Source organism: Pangasianodon hypophthalmus, chromosome 29, assembly GCF_027358585.1.
Source record: "Pangasianodon hypophthalmus isolate fPanHyp1 chromosome 29, fPanHyp1.pri, whole genome shotgun sequence".
Taxonomy (NCBI): Eukaryota; Metazoa; Chordata; class Actinopteri; order Siluriformes; family Pangasiidae; genus Pangasianodon; species Pangasianodon hypophthalmus.
Window position 1 is genome coordinate 9,657,136 of NC_069738.1, and position 6,679 is coordinate 9,663,814.

Consider the following 6,679-nt stretch of genomic DNA (forward strand, 5'->3'; position numbering starts at 1 on the left):
ATGCCCATTCATCATTCATGAACTCGTTTCAACAAAGGCACCCCCAGGTGCCTGTGCCCATTCATTCTGTCAGAGCCTGGTCTGCAGACATGAATGGTACCAAGCCTAGTCCTAACATGGGCAGGAATACAGCAGAGCGCAAACCACAGCAAAAGATACGGAAGGGCCGTGCCTTGACGCAAATGTACCTACTTTCCAGCTCTGTGGTTGCTGCACCACCGTCAGCTGGGCCTAGAATATGGGAATCATTCAAACTTCCCTCACTCACCAATATGGCACATCAAAGGACACCAGGGTAAGCTGGTACCTAGAGTTTACTACTGAATTTAAAATAATAATAATAATAATAATAATAATAATAATGAATACATTTAAAAATTAGCAGATGAGTTAGGGCAGTCGTGAGGGTGGAGTTCTGTGCTGATGATAGTTCAGGCATTTACACTGTAAACCTCTGAAGATGGCCAAATGGAGTTGATTGACAAAACTTTAAATAAGTACATTTAAATAAGTGGAAGAGAAGGTCTAGATTTTAACCTAGAATCTGAACCATAACTACTTCAGTTAAAATGAAATGTTTCATCTGAAAACAAATTTCGTTGTTTTTCAAATGAAATGTCCATGCTGTATGTGCAGGGTAACAGTTTTTTAGTGTGGATGTTAATTTGTGCAATAGGCAGCTTAATAAATAGTAGTACTATTTCACCCCTCGTAACTTTCAGGGGGTCGAGAATAATGTGGATACCCTCTTGCATGCATGCACTCATATGCCAAAACCTTCCAACGAAGCCACAAGGTGACATATGATGCAGTAATTGCAATAAATATCACAGTATTACAGCCCTATTTCCCTTTCTTCTCTTGTCCAACACGTACACTTTACTGAGCTATCCGCTTGTGACTACAGGCAGAGCTACAGGACACAGCCTGTACTCTAATGCTGACGATAAACTCCTTTCATCTCTTCATCTCTTCCACCAGTTTTCTGGTGAAACACTGGAACTCTGAACACTATGACATCTGTTGCCCCACCGGGTTGGGGTTCTCCACTGGCGCCACCACTGAGCAGGTAGACTCTGATAACTAAACACGACTAACATGGTTGAGAGGATTTTCCATGCCATACAGCTCATTGTTCACTTCTGAGCCTGCCACGTTGGCCAGGTCTGCTAACAAACAACACTGAGGCTGCAGTTAGATTTCCTTTCACTGCTCATTCTCACAGGTTGAGTTTTTTTCTCAGTGTTATTTGCTTAGAGCTTTTAAAACCGTCTACCAGCTGGTGGACCTGTGACTAAAAACAAGTAACATGCAGATTTGGGGCTACAGTTGGATTTTCTCCCCCATATAACAAACCCCTCATTCCCTCATGATACACACGCTGTGATTAAACTATGCCATGCTGTAAGATTTTTGCTCATGCAGCCAGTGTCTGACTCTCATGGAAGCCAAAGACAGGCACCAGCCATGTGCTCACTGCCCCTGCCTCAGCATTAACTTGCATCTTAAAGGTGCAGTGCCTGTGCTGATGGTGATGCCAACACAGCGTGCCTGGATGGCAGATTTGTACCTGGAGTTAGAGTCAATAGAAACGTTGACACCTGCCATAAATTGACACCGATCTCAGTCATTTTCTAAGAATATGGGCAACTTGGCAGCAGATATCTGCCCAAACACAAAAGCTGATATCTTTCAATAGTCTTCCTTATATCCCAGTGGCTGGTCTTCCTCTCTGTTCCTTGTCTGAGGAGCATGAAGATGCTATATGTACAGCCACATCTGGGAAATTATTCTAGGCTGATGACCTGGCAGTCAACTGCCTCAGTAACGTCCAAAAATGAATCTGTGACAGCTACCCTCAAAATGGCAGTGACCCGAGTGGGATTGGATAGTGTTGTATTCCAAAGCACTGTGTCACAGTGCAAGGATTTTATCAAGAGTTTCAAAGGAGGGTTTGGACTGACAACTCAATCGTGTCTGGGCTCCATGCTATGCTCTCTAGTTAACATGATGGAGCACAAACAGGTCGGTCTGAGCCACATGCCTGCCATTTATGCCTGCATTGGGTTGGTGGTGGTCACTGCAATTTTCTTGGGGTTCGGAGCCTTGTTGATATCAGACCACAACAAGGTTGCTGCTCTGATCCAAGAGGATTGTGGATCAACAGCGGGGTGATTGACATGGTTCAGAGCAAAGGGTTCTACTTGACATACATTTTTCAGAAGAAAGACCAATTCCAGATTTATGGGGGCTGAACTTTTTCCTAAAAGCTCTCCCTTTCCCTATGCTCAAATTATCTGGTGTAGTTAATGCCGTGCAACCACAGGATGGGTTCACTGCGAGATGGTGGATCTGCACGATGCCTAAGTATTCAGACAAATTTGGTTTTTTTATTTAATATACTATTATTTAATATAATCTTTATTTAATAATAGAGGTTGGGCACTGATGTGGGGCGAGAATGCCTGGTGCCCAGCTGTCATTCCAATTCATCGCAAAGGTGTTCAGTGCACTTGAGATCAGGTCTCTGTGCAGGGTGTGGGTTCTTCCACACCAGCCTTGGCAAACCACGTCTTCATGGATTTCACTTTGTGCACAGGGGCACTGTCATGGTGGAACATGACAGTTCCAGTGAAGGGAAATCTTAATATTACAGCATACAAAGACATTCTAGACAACTGTGTGCTTCCAACGTTGCGGCACCAGTTTTGGGAAGGCCCACATATGGGTGTGAGAGTTAGGTGTTCACATACTTTTGGCCATGTAGTGTATGTATTCATAATATGGAAATAAAATATTCTGACACCACAGATTAAAACACTAGTATTTTGTTGCAAAGCTATTGTTGGCAATTACAGAGTAGAGACATCTATGGTAAGAAGCAGTTAGGTTTTTGCAGCTTGTGGTTCAATTTTGACCCATTCCTCTTTGCCAATCATCCTCAATTTGACAAGGTCACGAGGGTCCCTCTGATGGACTCAGTGGATTGATCAGACCACGCGAGCACCTACCTTTTTAGAAACCACTCTTGAGATATTTTGTCTTCATGTTTGGGGATAGTGTCTTGTTGGAAAGTCCATCTTCTACCCAGATTCAGTTTCTTAGTTGATGAGACTAAATTCTTCTCTGTTATGTCTCGGTACATTGCTCCATTCATGTTTCCTTTGATGAAGTGTAATGCCCCAGTACCGTTTGCAAAAAAAAAAAAACAGCCCCATATCATGATGCTCCCACCTCCGTATTTTACTGTTCTGGGTCAGGAGAACATCCATCCTTATTTTTGTTTCATCTGACCAGGGCAGATTGTTATAAAAAGAGATTCAATTCATCGAAATGCTTGTGTGCAAATTTTAGACACACATCTGTGTTTTCATCTTTAGCAGAGGAGTTTTGTGTGAGGTGTAAAGTAGGGAAATGATTGTGGTGCAGTTCATTGCTTGTTGTTCTTTGTGTAACTGTTGCTCCTGCGGCAACTCTTCAGGTGACTGCTGGCTACTCTCTTACCTTCCTCATCATTAGACTGAGAGTGTGTTGTGAAATCTTGCTTGGTGCACCTGTCTGGGGACAGTTATTTCTGGTTCCATGAACGTTTCATCTGCATATAATTGAACCAACTGTACTGACATGGATGTTTAAGGTCTTTGCTACTGCTGTGTACCTTTTCCATTATTTATATTTTCCCTGGGAACTTTAGGAAGCTTGTTAAACTTCACCATGACTGCTATTTGTTTCATGAAATCTTCCCAACCAAGCCAACCAATGGCAACATCTTTTATATAAAGACACCACGGTGCAGTTTGCACAAGAAGCAGTTTTTGCAGCAGTTATATCAATATATAATTTTTAATAGTGTTTGAATATTTTTCCCCTAGCAGTTTTTAATTTTTTAAACTTTGCTTTAATCTGAGTACTTATTTCCCCTCACTTTACTGACCATATGTGAGCCAGGTCAGATTTGTAAAATCTTGTTTCCAACCACTACAGAAAACCTGAACCAAACACTTCTCGCATGTCAGCAGACTCAAACACAGATCAAGTACAACGCACAACAGACATATCAAGTCATTTACAGGTTTTAAAAACCCCAAGACAGATGGAAAGGTTTGGAATTAATTGTCCCCACAATCATGTGCACTCGAAGCATCATAAACAATCATATTTTTAAGCAATTAATTTTAAATTTGTAACTATAATTTCTGTCCCATTTTTGTCCACATACTCATTCATCTATCAAAGATGAGTATACCATATAATGGACAGATGTTTCTTTAAAACAAAGATTTTGAAGTATTAAAAGTATGAATATTTTAGACATTGAATTACATTAGAGGAATTAAATAATTATTATTAATATTAAGCACAGAACCTTAGTTATACGATGGGTCAAGGTCTGTTAGCAGTATGTCCTCCCAAGGTTTTATTACACCACTTCTGTACCCCACCACAATGAAGCAGATTTGAAATGAAGCAATCAACATGTGATTGAAGTGCAGATATTTGGAAAATTAAATATTGCATTAACTGTTTAGTAATTACAACCATTTTTTACAGAGTCCCTCCATTTTCACAGGCTCAAAAGTAATTGGACAATTGAATGATAAGCAGTTTGGTGGCCAGGTGTGCCCTGTTTCCTTGTTATTTCATGACAAATTAAAGAGATAAAAGGTCTGGAGTTGATTCCAATTGTTGAATTTGCATTAGGTAGCTGTTCATGGGAACTCTCAATATGCGGGCCAAAGAGGTGTCGAGTGAAGAAGGCCATCATTAGGCTGAAAAAACAAAACAGACCTATCAGAGAGATAGCAGAAACTTTAGGAGTGGCCAAATCAACAATTTAGTACATTCTTAAAAAGAAAGAATGCACTGGTGAACTCAGCAACACCAGAAGACAAATAAAGTGGACGATCACACGGTTCTTTCCTTGGTGAAGAAAAACACCTTCACAACATCTAGCCAAGTCAAGAACACTCTGGAGGAGGTAGGCGTATCATTGTCAAAGTCTACAATCAAGAGACCCTTCATGAATGTAAATACAGATAGATTACCTCAATATGCAACCACTGGTAACACTCAAGAACAGAAATGCCAGGTTAGACTTTGTTTAAAAAAAAAAAAAAAAAGATAAACTTGTACCAGAGTGAGGGGAAGAGAAGAGTATGGAGAAGAAAAGGAAGGGCTCATGATCCAAAGCATACCATATCATCTGTCAAACATGTGGAGACAGTGTTATGGCATGGGCATGTATGGCTGGGTCAGTGGTGTTTATTGATGATGTGACTGCTGATAGAAGCAGCAGGATGAATTCTGAAGTTTACAGAGCTATACCTTCTGCTCATATTCAGTCAAATGCTGCAAAACAGATAGGACAGCACTTCACAATACAGAGGGATAATGACCCAAAATGTACCACGAAAGCAACCCAAGAGCTACTTATGGCAAAGAAGTGGAATGTTCTTAAATGGCTGAGTCAGTCACCTGACCTCAACACAACTGAGCATGCTTTTCACTTACTGAAGATAAAACTGAAGGCAGAAAGACCCACAAACAAGCAGTGAAGGTGGCTGCAGTAAAGGCCTGGCAAAGCACCTCAAAGGGAGGAAACTCAGCATTTGGTGATGTCTATGGGTTCCAGTCATTGACAGCATGGAATTTGCAATTTGCAATTTGGAGGGACTCTGAAAAAATGGCTGTAATTCCTAAACGGTTAATGCAATATTTTTGTAAAACCTGTTGAATTAAAGCCGAAAGTCTACACTTTAATCATTTTTCAATCATTTTGATTGCTTCATTTCAAATCCATTGTGGTGTACAAAGGCAAAATAATGAAAATTGTGTCACTGTCCAAATACTTATAATTTTTAATAATTTTTCATTGTTCCACTTGACAGGTTACAATTCAATATAATTAGTTGATTAAATGATTGTGGTTTTATCTGTGTTCTCTTTGTTCTTTTCACTCTCTACTAAATGTCTGCAGCGACACTGAACCGGCCTTGTTCATCCCGGGCCAGAGGCCACTGTGTGAGACATTTTCTCACAAGTTCTGTCCTTCTACTCCAAAACGCCCCTCATCACTTCCTTGTGAAAGCAAAGACAGACCCCTGCTGGCCTGCAGACCTGTATATACACATTTTTCTCTTCCACTTCGACCTCTTCCCAGGCTCAATCATGCCGCAAGCCCAGCTCGGAGCCTTAACATCAGCCACTGTGGCCTCCGACCTTTGTTGAAAGAGCAACAGTCACCTGGATGCCAGGAGAATTTATCCATTAAGGGGGTACGGTGTTTCAGCAGGGCTTTACCCACCAAGGGCCCAAAGCAGCTGCATGTATTCTTACCAACTGAGGGCACTGTAGAGGAAGATGACAAGGACAGCGAGTCTATTGATGAGGGTTTCATGGATGAGGTGGATCACAAAGCTGTCTTTAAGCAACAAGAAGGAGAAACAAAGACACCTACATAAACCAGTGTTACAACAGTGTTAAAAGCGGATTTGGTACAATTGAGTTTTTGATTTCTGAGACCATGATTTCACTATTATGTTTATCACAATCATTTTTCATAAATGGAAGTGAACCGAGCCCTATTACCACATAAATAAGAACCTGAACTGTAAGATTGTTTGTCTAAATTGTTGCATGCCTGTATATATCTATGTATTTTATAATCATAAATCAGAAC